Consider the following 20,386-nt stretch of genomic DNA (forward strand, 5'->3'; position numbering starts at 1 on the left):
AGTCCACTGCAGCTCAGAGCTCCTGAGCTCAAACGATCCACCAGTCTCAACCTCCCGGTAACTTGGATTACAGGCACGCGCCACCGCACCCGGCAGGGACATCACACACTTATCTGTCTTTTAACTTTTAATAAGGAGATTTTATGTTTTTTCCTCAGACTTGGAAGTTATCTGAAAATGTGATTCCAACATACACATCTACAAATGAATCCAGTGAAAAGCTTTGAAAAAGGGCAAATGAAAAAAGGAAAACGGAGGGGAATTAATTGGAAAAAAAGCAGCTTTCTTCCACCAGTCAGTGGTAGTGTGGCCGAGCGGTCTAAGGCGCTGGATTAAGGCTCCAGTCTCATAAGAGGCGTGGGTTCAAATCCCACCACTGCCATCAACAAATGTTTAGAAGCTGATGACTTCACTTTACATCAAATACTTGTTTGTGATGAGCATTGTTTCAGGGACTTTTGTGAACAAATGTTGCAGGAATCCTTCTAAAACTATGTGAACCCTGTAATATCTGAACTCGCACCTGAATGCCGTTAACTGACTCTTCAATTTATAATGTTTGCTGTGACTTGATTGTCGTCCTCTGATGTGGGTCACTTTGGATAAGAAGTTCTTCTAAATGTTCTGTAATGTTAAAATAAAACCTAAAAGCTTAAGGCTTCTCTTCCATGTACCATGTAAACACCTGAAAATGCAGAAGATCACATCACTGACGTCCCGTTTCGGATCTTAACCTGGGGCCCCATTTATAAAAGAGTGTGTAGGATTCATACTAAAAGTGTACATAAACCCAAAAGCCGAAAATGGCGGGCGCAAAATAAAATCCGGATTTATAAAAAATGTTCGCTTTATAAATCACAGTCCAGCTGGAAGGTTGCGCAGGTGAATTCGCCTCATATTCCGCCCTCTACGCGCCCACTTTCTACCATAAATGGGCAATGCAAAGTAGTTCATGACTGTATTTGTATATAAATGACCCTGCTGAGCATGCGCAGCGGCTTCCTGCAGTCTGTTTCTGCTGCGCGTCAGCATGAATGAGACATGTGTCGAGCCGGGCAACCGTGCCACTAAATTTCACGGAGACCGAGATCGAGATGTTGTGGATGAGGTGGAGGCCAGGAAGACAACATTATTTGGTGGTCACAGTAGTGGCATCACTTACATCAACAACGTTGTTGCTGCGCTAAACGCAGTGAGTGCCATGGACAGATCTGTGGCAGAAATTTTAAAAAGAAGTGGTGCAATCTGAAGGTGGAAGCCAAGAGGAGAGTGGCCCGGCACTAATTTGTTCTGTCCTCAGTCAATCTACAGTTGGAAGCGGTGGGTGACGAGGAAGTTCCCGGCACGGCGCGTCCTGGCACCGAGCATGGCGCACCTGGAAGTGGCCGTGTCCTGACTGACGCTGTGCTTCTAACACAGAGGGACACGATCAGCGTTATTATATTATAAGTCTGATAATGATATATTATGTTATGTATCATGTGGTGTACGGAAGGTCAAAGGGACATTATCAAATTTCAACGTGTTTATTTAATTAGTGAAATGAAAAGAAGCAACAAGTGTGTGGAGCAAGATGGTGAAATGAATATATGAGTTGAGTTTGTGAAGCTGCAGTGAGTGCTGGAATTAATCGTTTTCTCCAGGTGGAGGCGCTGTAGGAGCAACAAAGTGTAGTTTTGAATGTAACAGAAGAGAGAAAAGCAGCAACAAGATGTGAAGAGCTGATGTGTTATGACGGTAGTTATTATAAGAGTAGAGGGAGTGTAAAAAGACTGGGTCTCGCTGTATTACTCAGGCTGCACTTCAGCATCTATTCACAGGTGCGACCCCACTACTGAGCGGTACGGGGGATTTGACCTGCTCCGTTTCCGACCTGGGCCGATGCTCCCCTCCTTAGACGACCTGGTGGTCCCGGACTCCCCCAGGATCACCATATCGATACCAAACTTAGTGCGGACACCTGATCGGCATAGTCCACTGCAGCTCAGAGCTCCTGAGCTCAAACGATCCACCAGTCTCAACCTCCCGGTAACTTGGATTACAGGCACGCGCCACCGCACCCGGCAGGGACATCACACACTTATCTGTCTTTTAACTTTTAATAAGGAGATTTTATGTTTTTTCCTCAGACTTGGAAGTTATCTGAAAATGTGATTCCAACATACACATCTACAAATGAATCCAGTGAAAAGCTTTGAAAAAGGGCAAATGAAAAAAGGAAAACGGAGGGGAATTAATTGGAAAAAAAGCAGCTTTCTTCCACCAGTCAGTGGTAGTGTGGCCGAGCGGTCTAAGGCGCTGGATTAAGGCTCCAGTCTCATAAGAGGCGTGGGTTCAAATCCCACCACTGCCATCAACAAATGTTTAGAAGCTGATGACTTCACTTTACATCAAATACTTGTTTGTGATGAGCATTGTTTCAGGGACTTTTGTGAACAAATGTTGCAGGAATCCTTCTAAAACTATGTGAACCCTGTAATATCTGAACTCGCACCTGAATGCCGTTAACTGACTCTTCAATTTATAATGTTTGCTGTGACTTGATTGTCGTCCTCTGATGTGGGTCACTTTGGATAAGAAGTTCTTCTAAATGTTCTGTAATGTTAAAATAAAACCTAAAAGCTTAAGGCTTCTCTTCCATGTACCATGTAAACACCTGAAAATGCAGAAGATCACATCACTGACGTCCCGTTTCGGATCTTAACCTGGGGCCCCATTTATAAAAGAGTGTGTAGGATTCATACTAAAAGTGTACATAAACCCAAAAGCCGAAAATGGCGGGCGCAAAATAAAATCCGGATTTATAAAAAATGTTCGCTTTATAAATCACAGTCCAGCTGGAAGGTTGCGCAGGTGAATTCGCCTCATATTCCGCCCTCTACGCGCCCACTTTCTACCATAAATGGGCAATGCAAAGTAGTTCATGACTGTATTTGTATATAAATGACCCTGCTGAGCATGCGCAGCGGCTTCCTGCAGTCTGTTTCTGCTGCGCGTCAGCATGAATGAGACATGTGTCGAGCCGGGCAACCGTGCCACTAAATTTCACGGAGACCGAGATCGAGATGTTGTGGATGAGGTGGAGGCCAGGAAGACAACATTATTTGGTGGTCACAGTAGTGGCATCACTTACATCAACAACGTTGTTGCTGCGCTAAACGCAGTGAGTGCCATGGACAGATCTGTGGCAGAAATTTTAAAAAGAAGTGGTGCAATCTGAAGGTGGAAGCCAAGAGGAGAGTGGCCCGGCACTAATTTGTTCTGTCCTCAGTCAATCTACAGTTGGAAGCGGTGGGTGACGAGGAAGTTCCCGGCACGGCGCGTCCTGGCACCGAGCATGGCGCACCTGGAAGTGGCCGTGTCCTGACTGACGCTGTGCTTCTAACACAGAGGGACACGATCAGCGTTATTATATTATAAGTCTGATAATGATATATTATGTTATGTATCATGTGGTGTACGGAAGGTCAAAGGGACATTATCAAATTTCAACGTGTTTATTTAATTAGTGAAATGAAAAGAAGCAACAAGTGTGTGGAGCAAGATGGTGAAATGAATATATGAGTTGAGTTTGTGAAGCTGCAGTGAGTGCTGGAATTAATCGTTTTCTCCAGGTGGAGGCGCTGTAGGAGCAACAAAGTGTAGTTTTGAATGTAACAGAAGAGAGAAAAGCAGCAACAAGATGTGAAGAGCTGATGTGTTATGACGGTAGTTATTATAAGAGTAGAGGGAGTGTAAAAAGACTGGGTCTCGCTGTATTACTCAGGCTGCACTTCAGCATCTATTCACAGGTGCGACCCCACTACTGAGCGGTACGGGGGATTTGACCTGCTCCGTTTCCGACCTGGGCCGATGCTCCCCTCCTTAGACGACCTGGTGGTCCCGGACTCCCCCAGGATCACCATATCGATACCAAACTTAGTGCGGACACCTGATCGGCATAGTCCACTGCAGCTCAGAGCTCCTGAGCTCAAACGATCCACCAGCCTCAACCTCCCGGTAACTTGGATTACAGGCACGCGCCACCGCACCCGGCAGGGACATCACACACTTATCTGTCTTTTAACTTTTAATAAGGAGATTTTATGTTTTTTCCTCAGACTTGGAAGTTATCTGAAAATGTGATTCCAACATACACATCTACAAATGAATCCAGTGAAAAGCTTTGAAAAAGGGCAAATGAAAAAAGGAAAACGGAGGGGAATTAATTGGAAAAAAAGCAGCTTTCTTCCACCAGTCAGTGGTAGTGTGGCCGAGCGGTCTAAGGCGCTGGATTAAGGCTCCAGTCTCATAAGAGGCGTGGGTTCAAATCCCACCACTGCCATCACAAATGTTTAGAAGCTGATGACTTCACTTTACATCAAATACTTGTTTGTGATGAGCATTGTTTCAGGGACTTTTGTGAACAAATGTTGCAGGAATCCTTCTAAAACTATGTGAACCCTGTAATATCTGAACTCGCACCTGAATGCCGTTAACTGACTCTTCAATTTATAATGTTTGCTGTGACTTGATTGTCGTCCTCTGATGTGGGTCACTTTGGATAAGAAGTTCTTCTAAATGTTCTGTAATGTTAAAATAAAACCTAAAAGCTTAAGGCTTCTCTTCCATGTACCATGTAAACACCTGAAAATGCAGAAGATCACATCACTGACGTCCCGTTTCGGATCTGAACCTGGGGCCCCATTTATAAAAGAGTGTGTAGGATTCATACTAAAAGTGTACATAAACCCAAAAGCCGAAAATGGCGGGCACAAAAAAAATCCGGATTTATAAAAAATGTTCGCTTTATAAATCACAGTCCAGCTGGAAGGTTGCGCAGGTGAATTCGCCTCATATTCCGCCCTCTACGCGCCCACTTTCTACCATAAATGGGCAATGCAAAGTAGTTCATGACTGTATTTGTATATAAATGACCCTGCTGAGCATGCGCAGCGGCTTCCTGCAGTCTGTTTCTGCTGCGCGTCAGCATGAATGAGACATGTGTCGAGCCGGGCAACCGTGCCACTAAATTTCACGGAGACCGAGATCGAGATGTTGTGGATGAGGTGGAGGCCAGGAAGACAACATTATTTGGTGGTCACAGTAGTGGCATCACTTACATCAACAACGTTGTTGCTGCGCTAAACGCAGTGAGTGCCATGGACAGATCTGTGGCAGAAATTTTAAAAAGAAGTGGTGCAATCTGAAGGTGGAAGCCAAGAGGAGAGTGGCCCGGCACTAATTTGTTCTGTCCTCAGTCAATCTACAGTTGGAAGCGGTGGGTGACGAGGAAGTTCCCGGCACGGCGCGTCCTGGCACCGAGCATGGCGCACCTGGAAGTGGCCGTGTCCTGACTGACGCTGTGCTTCTAACACAGAGGGACACGATCAGCGTTATTATATTATAAGTCTGATAATGATATATTATGTTATGTATCATGTGGTGTACGGGAGGTCAAAGGGACATTATCAAATTTCAACGTGTTTATTTAATTAGTGAAATGAAAAGAAGCAACAAGTGTGTGGAGCAAGATGGTGAAATGAATATATGAGTTGAGTTTGTGAAGCTGCAGTGAGTGCTGGAATTAATCGTTTTCTCCAGGTGGAGGCGCTGTAGGAGCAACAAAGTGTAGTTTTGAATGTAACAGAAGAGAGAAAAGCAGCAACAAGATGTGAAGAGCTGATGTGTTATGACGGTAGTTATTATAAGAGTAGAGGGAGTGTAAAAAGACTGGGTCTCGCTGTATTACTCAGGCTGCACTTCAGCATCTATTCACAGGTGCGACCCCACTACTGAGCGGTACGGGGGATTTGACCTGCTCCGTTTCCGACCTGGGCCGATGCTCCCCTCCTTAGACGACCTGGTGGTCCCGGACTCCCCCAGGATCACCATATCGATACCAAACTTAGTGCGGACACCTGATCGGCATAGTCCACTGCAGCTCAGAGCTCCTGAGCTCAAACGATCCACCAGCCTCAACCTCCCGGTAACTTGGATTACAGGCACGCGCCACCGCACCCGGCAGGGACATCACACACTTATCTGTCTTTTAACTTTTAATAAGGAGATTTTATGTTTTTTCCTCAGACTTGGAAGTTATCTGAAAATGTGATTCCAACATACACATCTACAAATGAATCCAGTGAAAAGCTTTGAAAAAGGGCAAATGAAAAAAGGAAAACGGAGGGGAATTAATTGGAAAAAAAGCAGCTTTCTTCCACCAGTCAGTGGTAGTGTGGCCGAGCGGTCTAAGGCGCTGGATTAAGGCTCCAGTCTCATAAGAGGCGTGGGTTCAAATCCCACCACTGCCATCAACAAATGTTTAGAAGCTGATGACTTCACTTTACATCAAATGCTAAACCTTGTTTGTGATGAGCATTGTTTCAGGGACTTTTGTGAACAAATGTTGCAGGAATCCTTCTAAAACTATGTGAACCCTGTAATATCTGAACTCGCACCTGAATGCCGTTAACTGACTCTTCAACTTATAATGTTTGCTGTGACTTGATTGTCGTCCTCTGATGTGGGTCACTTTGGATAAGAAGTTCTTCTAAATGTTCTGTAATGTTAAAATAAAACCTAAAAGCTTAAGGCTTCTCTTCCATGTACCATGTAAACACCTGAAAATGCAGAAGATCACATCACTGACGTCCCGTTTCGGATCTGAACCTGGGGCCCCATTTATAAAAGAGTGTGTAGGATTCATACTAAAAGTGTACATAAACCCAAAAGCCGAAAATGGCGGGCGCAAAATAAAATCCGGATTTATAAAAAATGTTCGCTTTATAAATCACAGTCCAGCTGGAAGGTTGCGCAGGTGAATTCGCCTCATATTCCGCCCTCTACGCGCCCACTTTCTACCATAAATGGGCAATGCAAAGTAGTTCATGACTGTATTTGTATATAAATGACCCTGCTGAGCATGCGCAGCGGCTTCCTGCAGTCTGTTTCTGCTGCGCGTCAGCATGAATGAGACATGTGTCGAGCCGGGCAACCGTGCCACTAAATTTCACGGAGACCGAGATCGAGATGTTGTGGATGAGGTGGAGGCCAGGAAGACAACATTATTTGGTGGTCACAGTAGTGGCATCACTTACATCAACAACGTTGTTGCTGCGCTAAACGCAGTGAGTGCCATGGACAGATCTGTGGCAGAAATTTTAAAAAGAAGTGGTGCAATCTGAAGGTGGAAGCCAAGAGGAGAGTGGCCCGGCACTAATTTGTTCTGTCCTCAGTCAATCTACAGTTGGAAGCGGTGGGTGACGAGGAAGTTCCCGGCACGGCGCGTCCTGGCACCGAGCATGGCGCACCTGGAAGTGGCCGTGTCCTGACTGACGCTGTGCTTCTAACACAGAGGGACACGATCAGCGTTATTATATTATAAGTCTGATAATGATATATTATGTTATGTATCATGTGGTGTACGGAAGGTCAAAGGGACATTATCAAATTTCAACGTGTTTATTTAATTAGTGAAATGAAAAGAAGCAACAAGTGTGTGGAGCAAGATGGTGAAATGAATATATGAGTTGTGTTTGTGAAGCTGCAGTGAGTGCTGTAATGAATCGTTTTCTCCAGGTGGAGGCGCTGTAGGAGCAACAAAGTGTAGTTTTGAATGTAACAGAAGAGAGAAAAGCAGCAACAAGATGTGAAGAGCTGATGTGTTATGACGGTAGTTATTATAAGAGTAGAGGGAGTGTAAAAAGACTGGGTCTCGCTGTATTACTCAGGCTGCACTTCAGCATCTATTCACAGGTGCGACCCCACTACTGAGCGGTACGGGGGATTTGACCTGCTCCGTTTCCGACCTGGGCCGATGCTCCCCTCCTTAGACGACCTGGTGGTCCCGGACTCCCCCAGGATCACCATATCGATACCAAACTTAGTGCGGACACCTGATCGGCATAGTCCACTGCAGCTCAGAGCTCCTGAGCTCAAACGATCCACCAGCCTCAACCTCCCGGTAACTTGGATTACAGGCACGCGCCACCGCACCCGGCAGGGACATCACACACTTATCTGTCTTTTAACTTTTAATAAGGAGATTTTATGTTTTTTCCTCAGACTTGGAAGTTATCTGAAAATGTGATTCCAACATACACATCTACAAATGAATCCAGTGAAAAGCTTTGAAAAAGGGCAAATGAAAAAAGGAAAACGGAGGGGAATTAATTGGAAAAAAAGCAGCTTTCTTCCACCAGTCAGTGGTAGTGTGGCCGAGCGGTCTAAGGCGCTGGATTAAGGCTCCAGTCTCATAAGAGGCGTGGGTTCAAATCCCACCACTGCCATCAACAAATGTTTAGAAGCTGATGACTTCACTTTACATCAAATACTTGTTTGTGATGAGCATTGTTTCAGGGACTTTTGTGAACAAATGTTGCAGGAATCCTTCTAAAACTATGTGAACCCTGTAATATCTGAACTCGCACCTGAATGCCGTTAACTGACTCTTCAACTTATAATGTTTGCTGTGACTTGATTGTCGTCCTCTGATGTGGGTCACTTTGGATAAGAAGTTCTTCTAAATGTTCTGTAATGTTAAAATAAAACCTAAAAGCTTAAGGCTTCTCTTCCATGTACCATGTAAACACCTGAAAATGCAGAAGATCACATCACTGACGTCCCGTTTCGGATCTGAACCTGGGGCCCCATTTATAAAAGAGTGTGTAGGATTCATACTAAAAGTGTACATAAACCCAAAAGCCGAAAATGGCGGGCACAAAAAAGATCCGGATTTATAAAAAATGTTCGCTTTATAAATCACAGTCCAGCTGGAAGGTTGCGCAGGTGAATTCGCCTCATATTCCGCCCTCTACGCGCCCACTTTCTACCATAAATGGGCAATGCAAAGTAGTTCATGACTGTATTTGTATATAAATGACCCTGCTGAGCATGCGCAGCGGCTTCCTGCAGTCTGTTTCTGCGTCAGCATGAATGAGACATGTGTCGAGCCGGGCAACCGTGCCACTAAATTTCACGGAGACCGAGATCGAGATGTTGTGGATGAGGTGGAGGCCAGGAAGACAACATTATTTGGTGGTCACAGTAGTGGCATCACTTACATCAACAACGTTGTTGCTGCGCTAAACGCAGTGAGTGCCATGGACAGATCTGTGGCAGAAATTTTAAAAAGAAGTGGTGCAATCTGAAGGTGGAAGCCAAGAGGAGAGTGGCCCGGCACTAATTTGTTCTGTCCTCAGTCAATCTACAGTTGGAAGCGGTGGGTGACGAGGAAGTTCCCGGCACGGCGCGTCCTGGCACCGAGCATGGCGCACCTGGAAGTGGCCGTGTCCTGACTGACGCTGTGCTTCTAACACAGAGGGACACGATCAGCGTTATTATATTATAAGTCTGATAATGATATATTATGTTATGTATCATGTGGTGTACGGAAGGTCAAAGGGACATTATCAAATTTCAACGTGTTTATTTAATTAGTGAAATGAAAAGAAGCAACAAGTGTGTGGAGCAAGATGGTGAAATGAATATATGAGTTGAGTTTGTGAAGCTGCAGTGAGTGCTGTAATTAATCGTTTTCTCCAGGTGGAGGCGCTGTAGGAGCAACAAAGTGTAGTTTTGAATGTAACAGAAGAGAGAAAAGCAGCAACAAGATGTGAAGAGCTGATGTGTTATGACGGTAGTTATTATAAGAGTAGAGGGAGTGTAAAAAGACTGGGTCTCGCTGTATTACTCAGGCTGCACTTCAGCATCTATTCACAGGTGCGACCCCACTACTGAGCGGTACGGGGGATTTGACCTGCTCCGTTTCCGACCTGGGCCGATGCTCCCCTCCTTAGACGACCTGGTGGTCCCGGACTCCCCCAGGATCACCATATCGATACCAAACTTAGTGCGGACACCTGATCGGCATAGTCCACTGCAGCTCAGAGCTCCTGAGCTCAAACGATCCACCAGCCTCAACCTCCCGGTAACTTGGATTACAGGCACGCGCCACCGCACCCGGCAGGGACATCACACACTTATCTGTCTTTTAACTTTTAATAAGGAGATTTTATGTTTTTTCCTCAGACTTGGAAGTTATCTGAAAATGTGATTCCAACATACACATCTACAAATGAATCCAGTGAAAAGCTTTGAAAAAGGGCAAATGAAAAAAGGAAAACGGAGGGGAATTAATTGGAAAAAAAGCAGCTTTCTTCCACCAGTCAGTGGTAGTGTGGCCGAGCGGTCTAAGGCGCTGGATTAAGGCTCCAGTCTCATAAGAGGCGTGGGTTCAAATCCCACCACTGCCATCAACAAATGTTTAGAAGCTGATGACTTCACTTTACATCAAATACTTGTTTGTGATGAGCATTGTTTCAGGGAATTTTGTGAACAAATGTTGCAGGAATCCTTCTAAAACTATGTGAACCCTGTAATATCTGAACTCGCACCTGAATGCCGTTAACTGACTCTTCAATTTATAATGTTTGCTGTGACTTGATTGTCGTCCTCTGATGTGGGTCACTTTGGATAAGAAGTTCTTCTAAATGTTCTGTAATGTTAAAATAAAACCTAAAAGCTTAAGGCTTCTCTTCCATGTACCATGTAAACACCTGAAAATGCAGAAGATCACATCACTGACGTCCCGTTTCGGATCTGAACCTGGGGCCCCATTTATAAAAGAGTGTGTAGGATTCATACTAAAAGTGTACATAAACCCAAAAGCCGAAAATGGCGGGCGCAAAATAAAATCCGGATTTATAAAAAATGTTCGCTTTATAAATCACAGTCCAGCTGGAAGGTTGCGCAGGTGAATTCGCCTCATATTCCGCCCTCTACGCGCCCACTTTCTACCATAAATGGGCAATGCAAAGTAGTTCATGACTGTATTTGTATATAAATGACCCTGCTGAGCATGCGCAGCGGCTTCCTGCAGTCTGTTTCTGCTGCGCGTCAGCATGAATGAGACATGTGTCGAGCCGGGCAACCGTGCCACTAAATTTCACGGAGACCGAGATCGAGATGTTGTGGATGAGGTGGAGGCCAGGAAGACAACATTATTTGGTGGTCACAGTAGTGGCATCACTTACATCAACAACGTTGTTGCTGCGCTAAACGCAGTGAGTGCCATGGACAGATCTGTGGCAGAAATTTTAAAAAGAAGTGGTGCAATCTGAAGGTGGAAGCCAAGAGGAGAGTGGCCCGGCACTAATTTGTTCTGTCCTCAGTCAATCTACAGTTGGAAGCGGTGGGTGACGAGGAAGTTCCCGGCACGGCGCGTCCTGGCACCGAGCATGGCGCACCTGGAAGTGGCCGTGTCCTGACTGACGCTGTGCTTCTAACACAGAGGGACACGATCAGCGTTATTATATTATAAGTCTGATAATGATATATTATGTTATGTATCATGTGGTGTACGGAAGGTCAAAGGGACATTATCAAATTTCAACGTGTTTATTTAATTAGTGAAATGAAAAGAAGCAACAAGTGTGTGGAGCAAGATGGTGAAATGAATATATGAGTTGAGTTTGTGAAGCTGCAGTGAGTGCTGTAATGAATCGTTTTCTCCAGGTGGAGGCGCTGTAGGAGCAACAAAGTGTAGTTTTGAATGTAACAGAAGAGAGAAAAGCAGCAACAAGATGTGAAGAGCTGATGTGTTATGACGGTAGTTATTATAAGAGTAGAGGGAGTGTAAAAAGACTGGGTCTCGCTGTATTACTCAGGCTGCACTTCAGCATCTATTCACAGGTGCGACCCCACTACTGAGCGGTACGGGGGATTTGACCTGCTCCGTTTCCGACCTGGGCCAATGCTCCCCTCCTTAGACGACCTGGTGGTCCCGGACTCCCCCAGGATCACCATATCGATACCAAACTTAGTGCGGACACCTGATCGGCATAGTCCACTGCAGCTCAGAGCTCCTGAGCTCAAACGATCCACCAGCCTCAACCTCCCGGTAACTTGGATTACAGGCACGCGCCACCGCACCCGGCAGGGACATCACACACTTATCTGTCTTTTAACTTTTAATAAGGAGATTTTATGTTTTTTCCTCAGACTTGGAAGTTATCTGAAAATGTGATTCCAACATACACATCTACAAATGAATCCAGTGAAAAGCTTTGAAAAAGGGCAAATGAAAAAAGGAAAACAGAGGGGAATTAATTGGAAAAAAAGCAGCTTTCTTCCACCAGTCAGTGGTAGTGTGGCCGAGCGGTCTAAGGCGCTGGATTAAGGCTCCAGTCTCATAAGAGGCGTGGGTTCAAATCCCACCACTGCCATCAACAAATGTTTAGAAGCTGATGACTTCACTTTACATCAAATACTTGTTTGTGATGAGCATTGTTTCAGGGACTTTTGTGAACAAATGTTGCAGGAATCCTTCTAAAACTATGTGAACCCTGTAATATCTGAACTCGCACCTGAATGCCGTTAACTGACTCTTCAATTTATAATGTTTGCTGTGACTTGATTGTCGTCCTCTGATGTGGGTCACTTTGGATAAGAAGTTCTTCTAAATGTTCTGTAATGTTAAAATAAAACCTAAAAGCTTAAGGCTTCTCTTCCATGTACCATGTAAACACCTGAAAATGCAGAAGATCACATCACTGACGTCCCGTTTCGGATCTGAACCTGGGGCCCCATTTATAAAAGAGTGTGTAGGATTCATACTAAAAGTGTACATAAACCCAAAAGCCGAAAATGGCGGGCGCAAAATAAAATCCGGATTTATAAAAAATGTTCGCTTTATAAATCACAGTCCAGCTGGAAGGTTGCGCAGGTGAATTCGCCTCATATTCCGCCCTCTACGCGCCCACTTTCTACCATAAATGGGCAATGCAAAGTAGTTCATGACTGTATTTGTATATAAATGACCCTGCTGAGCATGCGCAGCGGCTTCCTGCAGTCTGTTTCTGCGTCAGCATGAATGAGACATGTGTCGAGCCGGGCAACCGTGCCACTAAATTTCACGGAGACCGAGATCGAGATGTTGTGGATGAGGTGGAGGCCAGGAAGACAACATTATTTGGTGGTCACAGTAGTGGCATCACTTACATCAACAACGTTGTTGCTGCGCTAAACGCAGTGAGTGCCATGGACAGATCTGTGGCAGAAATAAAAAAAAGAAGTGGTGCAATCTGAAGGTGGAAGCCAAGAGGAGAGTGGCCCGGCACTAATTTGTTCTGTCCTCAGTCAATCTACAGTTGGAAGCGGTGGGTGACGAGGAAGTTCCCGGCACGGCGCGTCCTGGCACCGAGCATGGCGCACCTGGAAGTGGCCGTGACCTGACTGACGCTGTGCTTCTAACACAGAGGGACACGATCAGCGTTATTATATTATAAGTCTGATAATGATATATTATGTTATGTATCATGTGGTGTACGGAAGGTCAAAGGGACATTATCAAATTTCAACGTGTTTATTTAATTAGTGAAATGAAAAGAAGCAACAAGTGTGTGGAGCAAGATGGTGAAATGAATATATGAGTTGAGTTTGTGAAGCTGCAGTGAGTGCTGTAATGAATCGTTTTCTCCAGGTGGAGGCGCTGTAGGAGCAACAAAGTGTAGTTTTGAATGTAACAGAAGAGAGAAAAGCAGCAACAAGATGTGAAGAGCTGATGTGTTATGACGGTAGTTATTATAAGAGTAGAGGGAGTGTAAAAAGACTGGGTCTCGCTGTATTACTCAGGCTGCACTTCAGCATCTATTCACAGGTGCGACCCCACTACTGAGCGGTACGGGGGATTTGACCTGCTCCGTTTCCGACCTGGGCCAATGCTCCCCTCCTTAGACGACCTGGTGGTCCCGGACTCCCCCAGGATCACCATATCGATACCAAACTTAGTGCGGACACCTGATCGGCATAGTCCACTGCAGCTCAGAGCTCCTGAGCTCAAACGATCCACCAGCCTCAACCTCCCGGTAACTTGGATTACAGGCACGCGCCACCGCACCCGGCAGGGACATCACACACTTATCTGTCTTTTAACTTTTAATAAGGAGATTTTATGTTTTTTCCTCAGACTTGGAAGTTATCTGAAAATGTGATTCCAACATACACATCTACAAATGAATCCAGTGAAAAGCTTTGAAAAAGGGCAAATGAAAAAAGGAAAACAGAGGGGAATTAATTGGAAAAAAAGCAGCTTTCTTCCACCAGTCAGTGGTAGTGTGGCCGAGCGGTCTAAGGCGCTGGATTAAGGCTCCAGTCTCATAAGAGGCGTGGGTTCAAATCCCACCACTGCCATCAACAAATGTTTAGAAGCTGATGACTTCACTTTACATCAAATACTTGTTTGTGATGAGCATTGTTTCAGGGACTTTTGTGAACAAATGTTGCAGGAATCCTTCTAAAACTATGTGAACCCTGTAATATCTGAACTCGCACCTGAATGCCGTTAACTGACTCTTCAATTTATAATGTTTGCTGTGACTTGATTGTCGTCCTCTGATGTGGGTCACTTTGGATAAGAAGTTCTTCTAAATGTTCTGTAATGTTAAAATAAAACCTAAAAGCTTAAGGCTTCTCTTCCATGTACCATGTAAACACCTGAAAATGCAGAAGATCACATCACTGACGTCCCGTTTCGGATCTGAACCTGGGGCCCCATTTATAAAAGAGTGTGTAGGATTCATACTAAAAGTGTACATAAACCCAAAAGCCGAAAATGGCGGGCGCAAAATAAAATCCGGATTTATAAAAAATGTTCGCTTTATAAATCACAGTCCAGCTGGAAGGTTGCGCAGGTGAATTCGCCTCATATTCCGCCCTCTACGCGCCCACTTTCTACCATAAATGGGCAATGCAAAGTAGTTCATGACTGTATTTGTATATAAATGACCCTGCTGAGCATGCGCAGCGGCTTCCTGCAGTCTGTTTCTGCTGCGCGTCAGCATGAATGAGACATGTGTCGAGCCGGGCAACCGTGCCACTAAATTTCACGGAGACCGAGATCGAGATGTTGTGGATGAGGTGGAGGCCAGGAAGACAACATTATTTGGTGGTCACAGTAGTGGCATCACTTACATCAACAACGTTGTTGCTGCGCTAAACGCAGTGAGTGCCATGGACAGATCTGTGGCAGAAATTTTAAAAAGAAGTGGTGCAATCTGAAGGTGGAAGCCAAGAGGAGAGTGGCCCGGCACTAATTTGTTCTGTCCTCAGTCAATCTACAGTTGGAAGCGGTGGGTGACGAGGAAGTTCCCGGCACGGCGCGTCCTGGCACCGAGCATGGCGCACCTGGAAGTGGCCGTGTCCTGACTGACGCTGTGCTTCTAACACAGAGGGACACGATCAGCGTTATTATATTATAAGTCTGATAATGATATATTATGTTATGTATCATGTGGTGTACGGAAGGTCAAAGGGACATTATCAAATTTCAACGTGTTTATTTAATTAGTGAAATGAAAAGAAGCAACAAGTGTGTGGAGCAAGATGGTGAAATGAATATATGAGTTGAGTTTGTGAAGCTGCAGTGAGTGCTGTAATTAATCGTTTTCTCCAGGTGGAGGCGCTGTAGGAGCAACAAAGTGTAGTTTTGAATGTAACAGAAGAGAGAAAAGCAGCAACAAGATGTGAAGAGCTGATGTGTTATGACGGTAGTTATTATAAGAGTAGAGGGAGTGTAAAAAGACTGGGTCTCGCTGTATTACTCAGGCTGCACTTCAGCATCTATTCACAGGTGCGACCCCACTACTGAGCGGTACGGGGGATTTGACCTGCTCCGTTTCCGACCTGGGCCGATGCTCCCCTCCTTAGACGACCTGGTGGTCCCGGACTCCCCCAGGATCACCATATCGATACCAAACTTAGTGCGGACACCTGATCGGCATAGTCCACTGCAGCTCAGAGCTCCTGAGCTCAAACGATCCACCAGCCTCAACCTCCCGGTAACTTGGATTACAGGCACGCGCCACCGCACCCGGCAGGGACATCACACACTTATCTGTCTTTTAACTTTTAATAAGGAGATTTTATGTTTTTTCCTCAGACTTGGAAGTTATCTGAAAATGTGATTCCAACATACACATCTACAAATGAATCCAGTGAAAAGCTTTGAAAAAGGGCAAATGAAAAAAGGAAAACGGAGGGGAATTAATTGGAAAAAAAAGCAGCTTTCTTCCACCAGTCAGTGGTAGTGTGGCCGAGCGGTCTAAGGCGCTGGATTAAGGCTCCAGTCTCATAAGAGGCGTGGGTTCAAATCCCACCACTGCCATCAACAAATGTTTAGAAGCTGATGACTTCACTTTACATCAAATACTTGTTTGTGATGAGCATTGTTTCAGGGACTTTTGTGAACAAATGTTGCAGGAATCCTTCTAAAACTATGTGAACCCTGTAATATCTGAACTCGCACCTGAATGCCGTTAACTGACTCTTCAATTTATAATGTTTGCTGTGACTTGATTGTCGCCCTCTGATGTGGGTCACTTTGGATAAGAAGTTCTTCTAAATGTTCTGTAATGTTAAAATAAAACCTAAAAGCTTAAGGCTTCTCTTCCATGTACCATGTAAACACCTGAAAATGCAGAAGATCACATCACTGACGTCCCGTTTCGGATCTGAACCTGGGGCCCCATTTATAAAAGAGTGTGTAGGATTCATACTAAAAGTGTACATAAACCCAAAAGCCGAAAATGGCGGGCGCAAAAAAAATCCGGATTTATAAAAAATGTTCGCTTTATAAATCACAGTCCAGCTGGAAGGTTGCGCAGGTGAATTCGCCTCATATTCCGCCCTCTACGCGCCCACTTTCTACCATAAATGGGCAATGCAAAGTAGTTCATGACTGTATTTGTATATAAATGACCCTGCTGAGCATGCGCAGCGGCTTCCTGCAGTCTGTTTCTGCTGCGCGTCAGCATGAATGAGACATGTGTCGAGCCGGGCAACCGTGCCACTAAATTTCACGGAGACCGAGATCGAGATGTTGTGGATGAGGTGGAGGCCAGGAAGACAACATTATTTGGTGGTCACAGTAGTGGCATCACTTACATCAACAACGTTGTTGCTGCGCTAAACGCAGTGAGTGCCATGGACAGATCTGTGGCAGAAATTTTAAAAAGAAGTGGTGCAATCTGAAGGTGGAAGCCAAGAGGAGAGTGGCCCGGCACTAATTTGTTCTGTCCTCAGTCAATCTACAGTTGGAAGCGGTGGGTGACGAGGAAGTTCCCGGCACGGCGCGTCCTGGCACCGAGCATGGCGCACCTGGAAGTGGCCGTGTCCTGACTGACGCTGTGCTTCTAACACAGAGGGACACGATCAGCGTTATTATATTATAAGTCTGATAATGATATATTATGTTATGTATCATGTGGTGTACGGAAGGTCAAAGGGACATTATCAAATTTCAACGTGTTTATTTAATTAGTGAAATGAAAAGAAGCAACAAGTGTGTGGAGCAAGATGGTGAAATGAATATATGAGTTGAGTTTGTGAAGCTGCAGTGAGTGCTGTAATTAATCGTTTTCTCCAGGTGGAGGCGCTGTAGGAGCAACAAAGTGTAGTTTTGAATGTAACAGAAGAGAGAAAAGCAGCAACAAGATGTGAAGAGCTGATGTGTTATGACGGTAGTTATTATAAGAGTAGAGGGAGTGTAAAAAGACTGGGTCTCGCTGTATTACTCAGGCTGCACTTCAGCATCTATTCACAGGTGCGACCCCACTACTGAGCGGTACGGGGGATTTGACCTGCTCCGTTTCCGACCTGGGCCGATGCTCCCCTCCTTAGACGACCTGGTGGTCCCGGACTCCCCCAGGATCACCATATCGATACCAAACTTAGTGCGGACACCTGATCGGCATAGTCCACTGCAGCTCAGAGCTCCTGAGCTCAAACGATCCACCAGCCTCAACCTCCCGGTAACTTGGATTACAGGCACGCGCCACCGCACCCGGCAGGGACATCACACACTTATCTGTCTTTTAACTTTTAATAAGGAGATTTTATGTTTTTTCCTCAGACTTGGAAGTTATCTGAAAATGTGATTCCAACATACACATCTACAAATGAATCCAGTGAAAAGCTTTGAAAAAGGGCAAATGAAAAAAGGAAAACGGAGGGGAATTAATTGGAAAAAAAAGCAGCTTTCTTCCACCAGTCAGTGGTAGTGTGGCCGAGCGGTCTAAGGCGCTGGATTAAGGCTCCAGTCTCATAAGAGGCGTGGGTTCAAATCCCACCACTGCCATCAACAAATGTTTAGAAGCTGATGACTTCACTTTACATCAAATACTTGTTTGTGATGAGCATTGTTTCAGGGACTTTTGTGAACAAATGTTGCAGGAATCCTTCTAAAACTATGTGAACCCTGTAATATCTGAACTCGCACCTGAATGCCGTTAACTGACTCTTCAATTTATAATGTTTGCTGTGACTTGATTGTCGCCCTCTGATGTGGGTCACTTTGGATAAGAAGTTCTTCTAAATGTTCTGTAATGTTAAAATAAAACCTAAAAGCTTAAGGCTTCTCTTCCATGTACCATGTAAACACCTGAAAATGCAGAAGATCACATCACTGACGTCCCGTTTCGGATCTGAACCTGGGGCCCCATTTATAAAAGAGTGTGTAGGATTCATACTAAAAGTGTACATAAACCCAAAAGCCGAAAATGGCGGGCGCAAAAAAAATCCGGATTTATAAAAAATGTTCGCTTTATAAATCACAGTCCAGCTGGAAGGTTGCGCAGGTGAATTCGCCTCATATTCCGCCCTCTACGCGCCCACTTTCTACCATAAATGGGCAATGCAAAGTAGTTCATGACTGTATTTGTATATAAATGACCCTGCTGAGCATGCGCAGCGGCTTCCTGCAGTCTGTTTCTGCTGCGCGTCAGCATGAATGAGACATGTGTCGAGCCGGGCAACCGTGCCACTAAATTTCACGGAGACCGAGATCGAGATGTTGTGGATGAGGTGGAGGCCAGGAAGACAACATTATTTGGTGGTCACAGTAGTGGCATCACTTACATCAACAACGTTGTTGCTGCGCTAAACGCAGTGAGTGCCATGGACAGATCTGTGGCAGAAATTTTAAAAAGAAGTGGTGCAATCTGAAGGTGGAAGCCAAGAGGAGAGTGGCCCGGCACTAATTTGTTCTGTCCTCAGTCAATCTACAGTTGGAAGCGGTGGGTGACGAGGAAGTTCCCGGCACGGCGCGTCCTGGCACCGAGCATGGCGCACCTGGAAGTGGCCGTGTCCTGACTGACGCTGTGCTTCTAACACAGAGGGACACGATCAGCGTTATTATATTATAAGTCTGATAATGATATATTATGTTATGTATCATGTGGTGTACGGAAGGTCAAAGGGACATTATCAAATTTCAACGTGTTTATTTAATTAGTGAAATGAAAAGAAGCAACAAGTGTGTGGAGCAAGATGGTGAAATGAATATATGAGTTGAGTTTGTGAAGCTGCAGTGAGTGCTGTAATTAATCGTTTTCTCCAGGTGGAGGCGCTGTAGGAGCAACAAAGTGTAGTTTTGAATGTAACAGAAGAGAGAAAAGCAGCAACAAGATGTGAAGAGCTGATGTGTTATGACGGTAGTTATTATAAGAGTAGAGGGAGTGTAAAAAGACTGGGTCTCGCTGTATTACTCAGGCTGCACTTCAGCATCTATTCACAGGTGCGACCCCACTACTGAGCGGTACGGGGGATTTGACCTGCTCCGTTTCCGACCTGGGCCGATGCTCCCCTCCTTAGACGACCTGGTGGTCCCGGACTCCCCCAGGATCACCATATCGATACCAAACTTAGTGCGGACACCTGATCGGCATAGTCCACTGCAGCTCAGAGCTCCTGAGCTCAAACGATCCACCAGCCTCAACCTCCCGGTAACTTGGATTACAGGCACGCGCCACCGCACCCGGCAGGGACATCACACACTTATCTGTCTTTTAACTTTTAATAAGGAGATTTTATGTTTTTTCCTCAGACTTGGAAGTTATCTGAAAATGTGATTCCAACATACACATCTACAAATGAATCCAGTGAAAAGCTTTGAAAAAGGGCAAATGAAAAAAGGAAAACGGAGGGGAATTAATTGGAAAAAAAGCAGCTTTCTGCCACCAGTCAGTGGTAGTGTGGCCGAGCGGTCTAAGGCGCTGGATTAAGGCTCCAGTCTCATAAGAGGCGTGGGTTCAAATCCCACCACTGCCATCAACAAATGTTTAGAAGCTGATGACTTCACTTTACATCAAATACTTGTTTGTGATGAGCATTGTTTCAGGGACTTTTGTGAACAAATGTTGCAGGAATCCTTCTAAAACTATGTGAACCCTGTAATATCTGAACTCGCACCTGAATGCCGTTAACTGACTCTTCAATTTATAATGTTTGCTGTGACTTGATTGTCGTCCTCTGATGTGGGTCACTTTGGATAAGAAGTTCTTCTAAATGTTCTGTAATGTTAAAATAAAACCTAAAAGCTTAAGGCTTCTCTTCCATGTACCATGTAAAC

General features: G+C 45.1%; 11 non-coding genes across 11 annotated transcripts; all 11 read left to right on the top strand.

Moving 5' to 3' along the window:
• The first annotated feature begins 300 nt into the window (after positions 1-300).
• trnal-aag (transfer RNA leucine (anticodon AAG)) lies at positions 301-382 on the top strand. Its single transcript has one exon. It is a non-coding gene; the product is annotated as a tRNA-Leu (tRNA).
• A 1,889-nt stretch (positions 383-2,271) lies between these two features.
• Positions 2,272-2,353, top strand: trnal-aag (transfer RNA leucine (anticodon AAG)). Its single transcript has one exon. It is a non-coding gene; the product is annotated as a tRNA-Leu (tRNA).
• A 1,889-nt stretch (positions 2,354-4,242) lies between these two features.
• Positions 4,243-4,324, top strand: trnal-aag (transfer RNA leucine (anticodon AAG)). Its single transcript has one exon. It is a non-coding gene; the product is annotated as a tRNA-Leu (tRNA).
• Positions 4,325-6,211: 1,887 nt separating this feature from the next.
• On the top strand, positions 6,212-6,293 carry trnal-aag (transfer RNA leucine (anticodon AAG)). Its single transcript has one exon. It is a non-coding gene; the product is annotated as a tRNA-Leu (tRNA).
• Positions 6,294-8,188: 1,895 nt separating this feature from the next.
• Positions 8,189-8,270, top strand: trnal-aag (transfer RNA leucine (anticodon AAG)). Its single transcript has one exon. It is a non-coding gene; the product is annotated as a tRNA-Leu (tRNA).
• A 1,883-nt stretch (positions 8,271-10,153) lies between these two features.
• trnal-aag (transfer RNA leucine (anticodon AAG)) lies at positions 10,154-10,235 on the top strand. Its single transcript has one exon. It is a non-coding gene; the product is annotated as a tRNA-Leu (tRNA).
• Positions 10,236-12,124: 1,889 nt separating this feature from the next.
• On the top strand, positions 12,125-12,206 carry trnal-aag (transfer RNA leucine (anticodon AAG)). Its single transcript has one exon. It is a non-coding gene; the product is annotated as a tRNA-Leu (tRNA).
• Positions 12,207-14,090: 1,884 nt separating this feature from the next.
• Positions 14,091-14,172, top strand: trnal-aag (transfer RNA leucine (anticodon AAG)). The gene has a single exon. It is a non-coding gene; the product is annotated as a tRNA-Leu (tRNA).
• A 1,890-nt stretch (positions 14,173-16,062) lies between these two features.
• On the top strand, positions 16,063-16,144 carry trnal-aag (transfer RNA leucine (anticodon AAG)). Its single transcript has one exon. It is a non-coding gene; the product is annotated as a tRNA-Leu (tRNA).
• Positions 16,145-18,033: 1,889 nt separating this feature from the next.
• On the top strand, positions 18,034-18,115 carry trnal-aag (transfer RNA leucine (anticodon AAG)). The gene has a single exon. It is a non-coding gene; the product is annotated as a tRNA-Leu (tRNA).
• Positions 18,116-20,003: 1,888 nt separating this feature from the next.
• trnal-aag (transfer RNA leucine (anticodon AAG)) lies at positions 20,004-20,085 on the top strand. Its single transcript has one exon. It is a non-coding gene; the product is annotated as a tRNA-Leu (tRNA).
• The last annotated feature ends 301 nt before the right edge of the window (positions 20,086-20,386 follow it).

The sequence above is a fragment of the Cololabis saira genome, chromosome 2 (assembly GCF_033807715.1).
Source record: "Cololabis saira isolate AMF1-May2022 chromosome 2, fColSai1.1, whole genome shotgun sequence".
Classification (NCBI taxonomy): Eukaryota; Metazoa; Chordata; class Actinopteri; order Beloniformes; family Belonidae; genus Cololabis; species Cololabis saira.